Here is a 16645-nt window from a genome sequence, read left to right on the forward strand (position 1 = left end):
ATTTCACCTTTTGCTCCCAAAGAGAATTCATTGACCAATAATAAACCATTAAAAGGACCATTGAGGCAATTCGTATCTCTTGATAAAATTTTTATTATTATTTTTATGACTCCCTCGCAAAATATTGCAAGAATTTGTAATCAACAATTGTAAGACAACATATTATGTATATGTATATGTGTATATGCATAACAACTATGTAGCCAACATATAGATGAATAGTACCACAAATGGTATCGTAAAATAGTACTATATAGATGAATAGTATATATATATATATGAATAATGCGTGAACAATTGTACCAAAAATTACATCGAGAAAAATCTCAGGAAAGACTGGAGGGGTCACAAGCAGTCCCACTCAAAACCTAGACTCCTAAGATAGATTTTTCCTAGACATGCATTTAATAGTACAATATATCACTAACACTACTACTGTTGTTGTCAAAATACAACAATATATTTTTAATTGTGGAGAATACAATTTGTGTGTAGTTGATCACAAGAGTCTTAAGAGTGTGGAGTCTTAGGAGTCTTGCAAGTCTCATCACCAAAGTGCCCTGAGAGTATTGGGTATGTGGAGTGATGGGAGACTCTTGTGATATTTTGAACGGGAGACCTAAAGAGCAAGAGACTTCTTTGGATCTGATGGGAGGCTTCTTGATGATCGAGTGACCTTTGATCACCGAGAGAGTCTTGATGACCGAGAAACCTGTAAGATGAACGCACGGTTAGGGGAACGGGTAGATGTCCCAGCGCAAACCCTCTGATGCTTAAGTCAGTTCTTGAGAGTCGGAGCGCAAAAATGTACACAAAAGGCATAAATTTCCCATATGGGGGAGGGTCCCACACAAAGCACGCAAAAATGATAAGTTCGACATTTAAAAATTCTTTTGAATATTCCAAGAAAATGATAGATAATTATCCATAGCAAATTTTAATTCTAAAATGATTATGAAATATTTGGATAAACATCATCCCTAAAAAATTTTATCCCTAAAAGGGACAAAATAAATATCATATATAAAAGGTACAAGTTATCTATATCTTAATTCTAATAGGTTTTAGAATACTAAGATAGATGTTATCTGCAGTTATCCTAAGGAGACATTTAATCCTAAAAGGGGAGGATGTCTTTGATACTAATTTCAATACACTTTCTTTCATCATACTCAGTGTCCAACTTAAGCGTCGGAGTGTTTGCGTGGGGACCTCCCCGTGTTCTTTGACTATTTTCTTATTTTTGCAAACTTAGATAGTTTGAAGACGACGTTTCCATTCTACAAATTTATTATTGTATCCAAGCAACAACAACTACAATTTATACTCGACAAAACTATTGAATATAGTAACAAATAGAATACCAGAATTTAACGAGATTCAACCAATTTTGCCTATGTCCTTAGACACCACAAAAAATACTTCATTAATTTTCAAAGAGAGAAATACAAATGAGAGAGGAGAATACAATTTGAGATGATTTACACAAGAAGGGGATGACTCATTTTATAGTAAAAGGAAAACCCTTTCCACATCTTAATGATGTGGGACTTGGGATTGAGCCACCAAGTTAACAAATCTCTACCTTCATGAATTTTCCAAAACCCAATCAAATTCCTCTATTTACAAAATTCTCACTAAAAAAGCTATCATCAGTAATGTATTTAAATACTAAGGATATTAATCAAGTCAAAACAATGTTGGAACTTGACCGCTATCATTACCTTAGTCATCATATTAGTAGGATTTTCAATGGTTAAGATCTTCTAAATTTGTATCTCACATTCTTCTAGAATTTCCCATACAAAATGATATCTTTTGTCGATATGCTTCGTCATTACATGATAAACTTGGTTCTTTAGTAAGTGAATAACACTCTGACTGTCACAATATACCTTAATGTACTTATGACCAATTCCCAATTCATCAAGAAACCTATAAAGCCAAATTGTTTCCTTCATGGCTTTTGCAACTGCCATGTACTCTGCTTCTATTGTAGACAGAGCAACTGTAGATTGTAAAATAGACTTCCAACTGATCGGTGTTTTTGTTAAAGTGAAAATATAACCAATCGTAAATCAACGTTTATCCAAATCACCAACATAATCGGAATCACAATAACCAACTATGTATTTACTCATTTTTTCATCTCGCTCAATACTAAACCAACATCTATATTGTTTAGAATATACCACAGAATTCATTTCACAGTTTGCCAATGTTCCTTTCGAAGATCATACATATGCTCACAACTCTAATTGTCTATGAAATATCGGCCCTTGTACACACCATAGCATACATCAAGCTGCTAACAACATTTGCATACAAAACTTTTGACATATACTCCCGTTTCGCAACACTTTTTGGAGATAAATATGCACTAAGCTTGAAATAATGAACTAACGAGGTACTCATAGGTTTTGACTTTTTATTCGTGCTAAAACGTTGTAGTATTTTCTTCAAATATATTTTAGAGTCAAATAAAGCCTTTCTTTTTTCCTGTCTCTAATTATCTTCATACCGAGAATCTTTTTGGCTTTGCCAAAATCTTTCATTTCAAACTTCTGATTCAGTTGAATTTTCAAATTTTCAACTTCTTCACTATTCTTTGAAACTATCAATATATCATCAATGTACAAGATAAGATAGATGAAAGATCCATCTTGTAGCTTGTACAAATACACACAGTAATCATATTTACTTATTGTGTACCTCTGACCCAACATAAACTTGTCAAATCGCTTATACCATTGCCTTGGAGATTGCTTCAATTTGTACAAAGATTTGTTTAGTTTACGAACCCAATTTTCTTTACCAGCAACCCTGAATCCTTTTGGCCGAGTCATATAGATTTCCTTTTCCAAATCACTGTGTACAAATATAGTTATCACATCTGTAATGCCCCGCTTTTTAAATATACAATGATGCTAAATATAAACTAATATCTTACACGAGCATTATGAAAATCCTTACCAACAGAAGTAAATGATCGAACTTGATAGCTAGCTAAAACTAGATAATAAGGATTTTTACTATAAAAACTTTTATACAAGTACAATCATACGTTCCCAAAAGTTGACAAATAAACCCTTATCATCACGACTGCTTCTCTATACAACATCTGTAGTGCATTATTCGAGATACACATAGTGATATAAATACAATCGTGGTACACAACATCAAAGAAACGAAAGCCATAAAGGTAGCATTTTTTTGTTACAACATCTAATTCTAAGAAATGATAGAAAAATCCAATGATTTACAATAGCTCTTTTATACAAAAATTTGTAATACACGAACAACAGAAGGTAAGCTAATCTTTAACCATCTCTTTGTCTTTTCTCTTACTTGACTCCGGGGTACTTGCCACGTTTGACATATTTGAAACATTGAATATTCTAGAGATATGAAACACCAAAATTAGATAATTACATATAGGTGAGTGATTTAGAAAAAGAAAGTTCACGCATGCAAAAACAATATGCAATAGGTAATATAAAATCTCCTCAAGATGTTGCTAGTCATCATGCAAAACTCCTTAGCCCCACCGAGGGCACGTGATTGGGTTAACTCCTGTAACATCCCTAATTTTGGGAATAATTAATGTATGAATTTTAAGGAGATTTATTGAGTTGTCTTTGTGGTTTTGAGAAAATAGACAATTAGGATAATTAATTATTTTATTTGAGAATATTTATGAAAATAATGAAAGAATAAAATGAATTGATTTGATGAATTTTACTAATATGATGAAAGAATAAAATGGATTTATTGATTTTATTTGAGGGTATGTGCGTTAATTTCTGAAAGTTACGGGGTCATAGTGAAAATCTCAAAAATGGGCTGAGAATTGGTTTAAATTTAATGGGAGGCATCATATAAATGAGTGAGCAGTTGGCGCGAATGGTCACGTGTGGGCGTGTGCAGGTGGGGGTGCGGATCGAACCGCGGCGGGGGCAAGAAAAATGCGTTGGAATTTTTTCAGCAAGCCCAGGCGCCAAATGACGCCTTTTTAGGACGCCCATGCGCAAGGGATCGCACGCGGGGCCTTGCTGCGCCATGTGGTGCCGTTGGGGCGTTTCCCAGCCACCCATCCTTCTTCTTTTACTGCCACGTGGCAGCTATCTGGGGCAGCCTTGGCCCCCAAGTTGTTCTCCCAATTTAGCTAGTTTCCTCCCCTTATTTAAGGCCGATCTTGGCCACTATTAAGGCATTGGGTTATGTTCATTCTCTTTGCTCTGAGAAATTAAATTACATAAAGATTCTGCTAGCTGTACGGGCAAGGAAGAAATATGTAAGTGATATATATATTTAATATTAATTTAATAGTATTTAATAGAATTACCAGCATGTCTTATTGCATTAATTTATGATATTTTATGTTAAAGGAATATTAGAAAATGATATTGGTGATTCCGATGTTATGGAGAAATATTGTCAGAAAAGCTATCAAGGTAAAATGTCGGTACGTTTAACGAGAATAGGCGGTTAATATTGAACTGGTAAGGGTTTAATATACTTTGTATGTAAATTTCTTTTGTCATGGTTTGCATAAGATGTCAAGAGAGTGTCCAGGCATGGGACAGTGAATTTTTAACTGAGGGTCCTAGGATGGGGTCATAGAGGGAAACACTTGGGGCCACTTAGAGCCTGAGATAGATGCGGTGGACGGGCTTGCATACACGTTGTACTTCATTTTTATCTATAATGTCATGCTCATTAATTTACTGTATTGCATATTGCTTTTACTGAATCCCCGGACTAACCCCTTTACTACCACTAACCCAATAGATGGCTCGGGGTCTAAGAAAGGGAAAACGATGTTGATGGAAGAGTCGTCAGTTAACAATAATTACGGACTGTGAGAATGTATGTCGTGTTTATGTGTCATTTATGCAATATATATGCTTTGTATTTGGCTATGGCAGACTGCTATAGTTTAAATAAAATTTAATTAAGATCAAGTTAAGGTTCCCGCTATGAGTAACTCAGAGTGTGTGTCTCAACTGGTCGGTTGCGATCGGGATATAGAATATGTTTAAATATGCTTGACTGTTGGAGTATTTTATCGAGCATGTATTTATTTATCTATTTGAAATTGGATTAATATTTTAAGGGCCTAATCAGGTACGAGAATCAGATGAATTTTCGTTGTCTATGCATTTTACACCCGAGTTCTGTTGTTTTACTTTTATATACTTAGTTTTGATGATGAAAAATAATATTTTATTTAATCCCTAAGTTATGAATCAAGGTTGTGGTTTTCAACATAAATCAATTTCAATATCAAGTATTATTTTGTGAGAATGAAAACCAAATGAATTTCAAGTATCGAGAATTCAAAGTCATATTTTTCTAAGTCTGGAAGGTTAGAGCACCTTATAAGGAGACATATATAAAAATGTTTTAGTTTTAGAAAACTAACTCCCGATAATTTAATAGTTAACATTCATTAGTGATAAAATGATTTTTAACGAATTTTTTAAGAAATAGAAAGTGTATATTTTAGAGGTGGTAAAATTGCAAAATCCTAAGTTCCTACTAAAATCCAAATTTTACTTTTTTATTCTTATGAATTTTAATTTTTTTGATATTTTTATTGAATCCAAATGGGGGGTACTTTCTTATTTACATTTATGTATTAAAGTAAATAGAAGGTAAAATATAAATTAAACAAAATGAGGACATTTACTTAAACTAAAGAAATGTAAATATGTTGTAATGTTTTCAAAATTCATTTTGTTGAAAATCTTCCTCATCTGTCGACTGTGTGTTTCAATCTGTCGACTATGCATAAGGATAATCGACTATGCTTGTTCAGTCTGTCGACTATATCTTGCATTTGTCGACTATTTTTGCATCTGTCGACTATGTTTGTTCATGAATTTCAAAATTTTCTTTGTAATTTTTGATCTGTCGACTATGTAAAAGGATCTGTTGATTATGAGATTTTTGTGTTATAAGATAGTCGACTATACTTTTCTGTCTGTCGACTATGGCTAGTTTTATTTGATAAAATAGTCGACTAACCTATTTTCTCTATCGACTATGTGTTTCGTAGAAAGCTTCCAACGGCTAGTTTTTCAATCTCCAACGGCTAGTTTCTCATTCTCCAATGGTCACAAACGGCTTCATTTCTCTTCAATCTTGTGGGAAGCTTATATATACATATCAAGGAGATCAAGAGAAGGCTAATGGACGGGAATGAATTAATTTGAGCTTACTGTTACTCTCGTTTGTATTTACAGTGATTGTGCTTCAATTTTTTCTCTCTTCAAGGCTTTGATTTTAACTTATATTAATTCATTCAAGCCTTGTTTTTATTGTGAGAGAACTTGTAACTAAGAGTGCCAACTCTTAGCATCTTGTTTACATTTGTATCACTCTTATTTTCCTAGCTTTGTGCTAGAAGACTTGCTCGTTAAAGCAAGTGGTTGTAATTCCTAGCTAGGTGCTAGAGGGCTTACTTGTATAAGCAAGAGGTTGTAATTCTTAGTCTTGGACTAGAGGACCTACTTGGTTTAAGTAGGGGGTTTTAGTGGATGGTTTGAAAAATCCTTAGTGAGGAGCTAAGGTAGTGGATTAGGCTTGGTTAAGCCGAACCACTATAAATCCTTGTGTTTTCTTATGCTTGTGTTCTTTGATACATTTATCTTTCCAAGCATTTCATTATTCCTCACTCGGTTCTCATATTTATCTTTGTTCATTTGTCATTTTTATGGTTTACACTTTAAAACTCTAAAACCTCAATCTGTATCAAAAAGTTTTCCTTTTTAAGTTTTATCAATTAAGTTTTTAAAATAACCAATTCACCCCCCCTCTTGGTGTGTGCCATAGCACCTACCTATTCTAACAAGTTCTCGACAGTCGAAGGCGGCGAAGCCTAGAGCCCACCCAGGGCATCCATATTATTTTAATATTTTATGTTGGTAGGGCATAACCATCATTCGAGATAGACTGGGGTTGTAACCGTGCGTTACGGTGGTACTCGGTAATAGAAGCCGAGGCGTCACAACTCCTTAACCTCATTGAGGGCACCGGATTCTCAGCCCCACAAAGGGCAGCAGATTTTCCTTCCCAATCACCATGATAACCACAACAACTAGCCACAAACTTCGTGATTATGTGTGCAAAATGGAGAAGACATGCTCGGAACAAGGGAAACATAAAATGTAAGCAATAAACCACACACAAATGAAACCAAGAATGATCAAGATAAAGCAAGAAGTATGCAAGAACCACTCATCTTGACTGTTTACCTTTTAGGTGTGCTATTCACACTTGTCGGTTTAGGTTTTTTTGCAAAAAACACGTATTTTTGTAAAACAAAACCCAAATATTTTTACATAACATTGTTCTATATCTTTTAAATTACTTGTGTCACACGCCCTCATGCCCTCCAAGAAGTAGGCTCACGTACCTACATGCGCAGGACAGACTGGTGTGTGCATTGCACGCGCCTGTTGTCTTCTTCGACAACGACGAACATGGATTGTTGCAGCCTCAGTTTTTCTGTGATTTCTCCCTTGTTTTAACTCCAATTTGACCTTCGTTTGAATCTACGACTTCCTCTCTTTCTCCTCTACAAGAATATAGGATTAAACGAGACTTACCTAGCTATTTTCCAGCAGCTTCGGTCAAGATTTCAGCAAGGCTTCGAAAACTCTGGCAAGGCTCGTTCTCTTTCATTTCTTCTCCAATTCCTCCATTTTTGTGTGTGCAGAATTTCCCCTTCTTTCTCAAGAATCCTTTCCCCTCATTTGGATCTCTCAATTTGGCAAAAAATTAAGTCGAATCTCACTTGGAATGCTTGATCTTACAAGCCAATGCCCCTTTTTATAGGTTTTTCGGTCAATCACGTTTCACCAAGTGTCCCGCCACCTAGCGCCGTAATTATTACATTGCTACTTGTCCTTGCCACCTCATGCTCCATTTTGTTAGTGTAGGTGCTCTAGACCCAATCAGATTGGGCATGTTGTACACTGACAATTGTAATTATGTTTATTATTTGAATAAGGAGTTGTTCAAATTCACAAGAAGTCATTCTATTAGTTTCTTGTTATTATTGTAATAACCGAATGAAACTAGATAGAAGTCCATATGATGTATACTGTGAATAATCTATAAAGATGTGAGATGATGCATCACAGTTTCTAGACATCATTAAACGTTCCAAGTCGTAGCAATGTCAAGAATGAACATTGACAATTGCGGTAAGACTTGTATGTGCTATGTTTTTGCTATGTGATAGCAATGGGGGTCTCACACCCATAGGCATGGGGATGCTTAGACAAGTACATAGGTGACCAATGTTGGAGAACGTATCACTAGACATGACTCGCCATGAGAATCCATTTTGGTTATATGTTGATGAAATTCTCATACGAGATGGGTGTAACTAATCCTTGGACCTGAGGTTGTCACGGTCATCTCATAAGAAGACCGGTATGCTTTGACATCGTTTCGATGGGCCTAGACAAAGGCTGCACGTGGGCGATCGTTGGGTATATCGTGAGGCTTATGGAGATGGGTGCATAACCAAGATGGGACTCGTCTATCCCTTGATAGAGGATGATGTATCTAAGGCGCCTTCGGTGGATATTCACTTTAAATCCATAGCCATGGTAAAAGAGATCAATAAGGAGTTATTGATTTACTTTCTATTAAGTGAAGATATCCAGAAGACCGAAGAAAACTCATGTGATTATTATCAAGCAACACATTGCCATACTTGAGATCACATAAGATACATTGACGAGAGGATCGAATTACACGGTAACCATGCTCGTGAAAGGTTATTTGCGGATTATGAATCCTTCTGAATAATTGGGTAGGCATGATGCCTTGCTAGAGGCCAATCTTGTCTTATGTGTTCGTACCGACACATTGCCAACATATTCGAAAGCCTAATGAGTCATACGCAATAGGCACGGTCCCTGGCTTAAACCAGGAGAGTGGACGTATGGTTAAGTGGGACACTTTGGCAAGAAGTTGTGCCGTCGTAGGTTCTCACGAAAAAAGAACAAATAGACGTAATGACGTCTATATGGCGAGGGGTCGTCATAATGGAAAGAGTTTCCTAAAATGGCAATTGATTAAATTAGGAAGGAGTTTCTAATTTAATAATTTTCTATTTGTTGGAGTGGCAAATAGGAAATAAAATATTTTTGGGCTTAAGTTAATATTTGGACTAAATTAGATTTGGACTAAATATTAAATTGAATATTATATTTGGACTAAATTGGATTTGGGCCAAATATTAAAATAAATATTATATTTGGACTAAATTAGATTTGGGCCAAATATTAAATATTATATTTGGACCAAATTAGATTTGGGCCAAATATTAAATATTATATTTGGGCTTGAATTAGATTTGGGCCAAAATATTTTATTTAAACCTATAAAAGGATTTGGGCCATTCAATTATATTTCTAGTTGGACTAGAATAAGCCCACTTAATATTCTAATTAAATTAGAATTATTGGGCTAAGCCCAATCCATTAGGGTTTTAGAAACCCTAGGATATTTCACTATAAATATCCCTTTATGGGTTGCCCAAAATAGTAGTATTTTTGGTGTCGTTTTTCAAGAGTTGAAAAACGTATTGCCGTTCACTCTTCCCGTTTCTTTTGGCATCGATTTGAAACGTGGGTGTTCTTTTACCGTCCATACACAAGCCACGCAAAGGAGAAGGAGCTAGCACTCATATTCCGCTCTCCTTGCCAATGGACGCGTGCCGCGTATCACGAGTTAGAGGCTGGACGCTTGAACGGCTCGAATCCGCAAACGACTGGATAATCTAAAGGTTAGATTTATTTATTTGTATGTGAATGATTTGATTTCGACGTTGATCCAATCGCCGGGATCAGGGTAAGTTCAAAAATTTTGAATTACGCTGTTTGCCCCGTAGCGATCTTGTTTTACTTTCACATTTTGCGTGCCTCGTCATGACTTCGAACGGCCCGTTCCACCAGTTTGTTTCTTTAATGATTCCGTTACGAGTTTTCAACAATTATACTGCATGCCCGAAGTTTTGTAGTATTATACTTTGGCCTTTGTGTTATCGCACATTGACCAAAACCTTTCTAAGATTGCATTCTTACCCTAAACTTTTCGAAAACTACACTTTTACTCGAACTTTAAAATTATGATTTTTCCCTTGAACCCTAGGAAAAATCCTAATTCCTCAAATATATAAATTTTACAAAAATCTCAGGTATTACAACATCTATCTGAACTAGTTCCAAATCTAATTGCACTACTAAGACCAACAAAATTCTAATGGAGAAATGTCTCACAATTGGAGAAAAAATATCGTTATAATCAATGCCCTCTGTCTAAGCATAGTCTTTAGCCACTAACCTTGCCTTATAACGAACATCATTATTATCAGGAAATCCTTCTTTTTTTTGCATATACCCATTTGCATCCAGTTGCCTTATTTCCCTTTTGTAAACTGACTAGCCTCTATGTCTCATTCTTCTGAAGAGATTGAATTTCTTCATTTATAGTTTTCCTCAACTTTTCATTTTCTGAACTTTGGACAGCTTCATTGTAAGTGATATGAATGTTATCATTTACAATTTGAGATGCATAGGCTACCATATCAATAAAACGAGCAGGTTTTCGAATCTTCCGTTGTGGCCTTCCTATTACAATTGATTCCTATTGGTGTGAAGGTTCTCGGTTCAAAACCTCTTTTTCATCTGACGACTCCTCTGCAGCATGAGCATTTATATCTGATCCATCAGTTACTATTGGATCAATTATTTTTCTATAAAACTCCACCTGTTGTGGATCATCATCAATTTGCTGTACAACTTCATTTGTTACCTTATTCAACATGACAAATTCATCAAATGTAACATTTATACTAAATATTATCTTCTTTGATTCTAGACACCGGAGTATGCATCCATTTTCTCTAGAAGTGATCCCTCTGAATAATGCTTTCTTTGCTCTTGGATCCAACTTGGATTCCTTAACATGGTAGTATGCAGTGGAACAAAACACATGTAAAGAATTGTAATCATCAAATGTAACATTCATACTAAAGATTATCTTTTTTTATTTTAGACACCAGAGCATGTATCCCTTTACTCCAGAAGTGATCCATCTGAATAATGCTTTCTTTGCTCTTGGATACAACTTGGATTCCTTAACATGGTAGTATGTAGTGGAACCAAACACATGTAAAGAATTGTAATCATTAGCAGATTTTTCAGATCACACCTCAAAAGGTGTTTTTCCACAAATAGCAGTCGATGGCAATCAATTAATGAGGTGACTTGCATATGCCACAGTCTTAGCCTAAAATTGTCTACCCAACCCAACATTTGACAACACACACTGAACTTTCTCCAACAACGTTTGGTTCATGAGCTCTACCATCCTATTTTGTTGTGGTATATCTTTGACTGTGAAGTGTCGAACAATACCTTCATCTTGGCAAACTTTGTCAAATAGATCATTTCTATACACATGACCATTATTTGTTCTGAGTCATTTGACCCTTCTACTAATATAAGTTTCCACCATGTTTCTACAATTAAGGAAACATCCCGACACTTCATCATTTTTTTTCAAAGTATACACCCATACTTTCTGGAAATAATCATCAATAAAGATAATATAGTAGTGTTTGTCTCCCATAGATGCTGTCTTGGAAGGTTCCTACACATCTGAATGAACATAATCTAGAATACCCTTGGTATCATGGATTGCAGTGCTAAATTTCATTCACATCTATTTCCTCTTGACACAGTGCTCACAAAAGTTCAATTTGCAAGTCTTGACACCAACAATCCTTGCACATTACAAGAAAAATCGTATTTAACGACGAAATTTTGAGACAGAATTATTCCGTTGCTAATTAGTGACAAATAACGACAGAATTTTCGTCCCTAATTTTCTAAAATATTTTTTAATTTAACTACGAAATTAGCGACGAAATACTCGTCACTAAATTTAGCGACGGAATTTGTGACGAAAATCCCGTCGCTAAATTTTAATTTTTTTTTAATTTTTAGCGACGGGAGTAACCCCGTCGCTAAATTTAAATTTTTTATTTAATTTTTTTTATTTTTTAGCGACGGGTCACTCAGTCGCTAAATTTTAATTTTTTTATTTATTTATTTTTATTTTTTAGCTACGGGAGTAAACCCGTCGCTAAATTTTAATTTTTTTATTTTTTAGTGACGGGAGTAACCTTGTCGCTAAATTTTAATTTTTTATTTAATTTTTTTATTTTTTAGTGAATTTGAATTTTTTTATTTAATTTAATTTTTATTTTTTAGCGACTGGATTGACCTGTCGTTAAATTTTAATTTTTTTTTATTTTGTAGCAACGGAAGTAATCCCGTTGCTAAATTTTAATTTTTAATTTTTTATTTTTTAATGAATTTAAATTTTTTATTAAATTTTAATTTTTTTATATTTTTTAGCGACAAGATCACTCCTGTCACTAGAAATTAAAAAAAAAATTAAAATTTAGCGAAAGGGTAAACTCTGTTGCTACAATATAAAAAGAAATTAAATAAAAAAATTAAAATTTAGCGACGGGATCACTCCCGTCCCAAAATATTAAAAAACAAATTAAATTTTAGTGATGGGTCAACTCGTCTCTAAAAAAATAAAAATAAAAATAAAAATAAAAATAAAATTAAAATTAAAGAATTAAAATTTAGCGACAGGGTCTACCTATCGCTAAAAAATAAAAATAAATAATTAAATAAAGAATTAAAATTTATCGACCGAACAAACCGTCACTAAAAAATAAAAAAATTAAATAAAAAATTAAAAAAATTACATTTAAACATATCACAATAATTTTTACTAACATTAATATTAGTAAAAATTAAACTAATAATTTTTTAAATATATTAAAATTAAAATAAAAATCAAAACATAATTTTTCACTCCTAATATAATAATTAATAAAGTTTTATTTAAATTAATAACGAAATAAAATTAAAATTAATATTCATTTCCGTTTACTAATATTAAATATTAAAATTAATATCATTAAATAAATTTGAGAAATTTTGGTGTATAAATATAATTATGAAATATTTGAAAGAGAATAGTATAAATATATTTTATACATATCAATGAACAAGAAGGCTTCCAAATCGGGTGGCTCACGCTCGAAACTTGATCATGAGAGGTTGGGGGTCAATCCCGTCGCTAAAAAATAAAAAAATAAATGAATTAAAATTTAGCAACGAGGTAGATTTAGTCACTAAAAAATAAAAAAAATTAAATAAAAAATTTTAATTTAGCGACGGGGTTAACCCCGTCGCTAAAAAATAAAAAAATTAAAATTTAGCAACGGGGTCAACCTTGTCGCTAATTCCGTCGCTGATTAGCGACAGATACAACTCCCGTCGTTGATTCCGTTGCTAAAATACTCCCGTCGCTAACCCTGTCGCTAAATTTCAACGACGCCCTTTTTAGCGACGGAAATGTGCCTGTCACTAAATTCGTCGCTAAATTTTTTAGTGACGATTTGTTTATGTTTTAGCAACGAAATTTTTCGTCACTAAAACGTTGATTTTTTGTAGTGGCATGGCTAGAATTTGCAAGGATTTTCCACCTGCATGTCCCAAACGCATATGCCAAAGTTTGGTTGCTTCTGTATCCCTGTCATCATTGAAAGCTACTACTGTTGTTATCCCAATAATTGCATTACCTTGATAGTAATATAAGTTATTATTCTTTCGAATACCATTCATCAATACAAGTGTACCAAAAATCACATTCATAACTCCATTTTTTGCAGTTACTTTGAGTCCCTTGAATTCTAAAGTTCTCACATAAATAAGATTCTTTGTTAGACTCAGCACATATCTCACATCTGTTAGTATTCTGGTCGATACATTATGATTTCTCAAATGAATTGTGCCAACTCCAGTTGTTTCACAAGGTGTGTCATTGGCTGTGTAAACAACTTACATCAAGTTCTTGAAAGTCAAAAAACCAGTCCCAATTAGGACACATATGGTGGCTGCAACCTGAATCCAAAAACTAAACACCATAATAGCTTGTTGAAGACGTAAGAATTAGTGAAATGTTTGAGCTTTCATCATCAAACCCAGCTACATTTGAGACCGCTTTCCCTTTGTTAGGCTTTGTAACACCCCACCTTCCGAGACATTAAAATATATGCTATGATTTTTTTTTTCATATACATCAAATATAAATCAACAATAAATTCTCAACATAACCTTTATATATATAACACTCCCAAACATAGCGAATGAATGATACATTTTTAACATAAGCAGAAGCAAGATCAGAACCTGTATGAAACCTCGAAAACATAACATGGGTTTACAAACATTGTTTACCCAACACGTCCTTACAAACATTTATTTAAAATATAAATAATACAGTTGAATGAAATATATGGTCCTAATCCCATATGGGACCCACAAAATTTCCATCGCGATCAGGTCTCGATCACATCCTTACCCTTCCGACCGCTTGTCTCGCCTGGAATGTGAAATATTCCAGGGACATAGTCCAATATTAGAAGATGAAATCTTCTAAGTGCTGGTTAAATAAGCATGAATGAATCAATGATGCATGGACATTTATAAACAGATACCCTAGTATAACTTCCCTGGCCCACTAGCCAGTCACGGAACCCTAGGTAGAATCCTGAACCTCTGCAGGATAAGCCTAACGCTGTTCCATCAATTGCCTTTGGAGAATTGTGGCTACACTCTTAGGGCAACATTCCAATCCCATGCACGAATTTCAATATGACAATAATATCGTGCCATGTGAATATCCCAACTTTCCATACAATAAAATATGAACAAATATGATGAAAATGATCATAACATACATAAACATCATGCATAGAAAGATATTCATGTCGTATACAGGTTATAGGGACAAAATCACTCACATTTCTCATAAATCAGGATACTTCAAAAAGCGTGTAACTTGTCTCATTTTTCATACCAATTTTGAAAATTGTACCAATTGATTCACTTCAAATCACAAGACACCCTAGGTAAGATATTCATTCAAATAATCAATAAAAACTATTTTTTTCCTTAATTTTCTTGCATTTTTTTCTATTTTTCTCCAATTATTCTCTCTAATAATCCAAAATAAATACATACATTTCTTATTTTGCAAATCTTTTTTTTACAGAAAATCCTAAAATAATTTTTCAAGAATATTAAAGAAAATTCAAAAATTAACAAGGCCCCACACGCCTGCACGCGCCAGTGCGTGATAGGGTGAGTGAGACTGGTGCGTGAGCTTCACGCGCCGGTCATCTTTTCCGGTGACGGCACACCAGAAAGTTGAGATTTTTGCATCTCGACAAATCCCAGCCCAAATCAATCACGATGGTACCTGAATCAGCCTGAAAGGAGGTTCGGAAGCCGGTCAATCGGAGGCTCGAAGTGTCAGCCAGAGTGTCCGCCTAAGGCTTCGACGAGGCTTTGGATCTCGCTCGTTCTTGCTCTGTTGTTCACGAAATTCTCCAGAAATGCTCTCCAACTTATGGGCAACAAAATCCCTTTATCCTTGCCTCTCAATTCGTTCGAAAATGGCTTTGATTTGAGCTTCAATGTTCTAAAATTTTTGGCTAACACAAGCTCTATTTATAGGCAAAGTTGAAGCTCGAAATGGCCTTGGCCGCCTTACCCATTGCCTTAGACGTCCTTACCTCCCCTGGATCGACGTAAAGGCATCACCCTGCGCTCGAAAAAGCAAGTTGTAGGCGTCGTCCATTCAATCAGCTTTCTTGGCCGAATTTCTCGAAAATCCGACCACCCTAGTGGCCATTGTCGGCTCATCATCTCTCATTGGCCATCCCTAACCATCGCCCATGCGAGCCCAGTAGCTTTCAGCGACCTCTCGTGGCTTGGTCGGATTCCATGGCCAAGATTTTCCATTTTTGCACTTTTGCTCCACTGTTTTATTTTTTTTCTATTTTGGTCCCCTTTCACAAAAGCCCCTCAACTTTTGAATATTTCCATTAAATCCCTCAAGTTCTAATCTTTCCATTTCTCCCTTAAAACTTTCAAAAAATGTCATTTTGACCCCCTCCTTCATTTCTTCTGACTTTGCGAACAATTTCTTATAATCAATGCTTCTGCTGAACCATGCGTTGCTTCTTTCTAATAATGATGAGTGTGTTTTTTGTCGGAAGAAAGGATATTGGAAGAAGGACTGTCCAAAGTTAAAAATTAAAGGCAAGCCTGTAATACCCAAGAACTTTGGGGTGTTATTTTAAAGGAAAAATGAAAATTCGGGAAAAATAGGTATCTGAAGAGCCTGGAAAATTTACCGAATTAGCCGAAGAGAAAACCCTGAAGCTTAAATGCCTAAGAAAATAGGAACGCCTTAAAATAACAAAACAACACAAACTTCACTAAAAGACACCTTAACCTTTTTGTGAAGCAGAATAGTTACAAGAAATTCAAACTCCTCAAGAAGGATTCAAGCAAAATCAAAGCCAAATCCTTATCTTTGAATATTTCATCCAAAATCATCAAATTAGTTACCTGATTAAAGGTAGTGATATAATCATTCATCATAGTACCAAAAACATAAGTAAAGCGGAATAATATCTTTTTCATGTAGAGCTTATTCTCACCGCTTTTCTTAAATTTTTTTT

This window comes from Diospyros lotus, chromosome 3 (genome assembly GCF_014633365.1).
Source record: "Diospyros lotus cultivar Yz01 chromosome 3, ASM1463336v1, whole genome shotgun sequence".
Lineage (NCBI taxonomy): Eukaryota > Viridiplantae > Streptophyta > Magnoliopsida > Ericales > Ebenaceae > Diospyros > Diospyros lotus.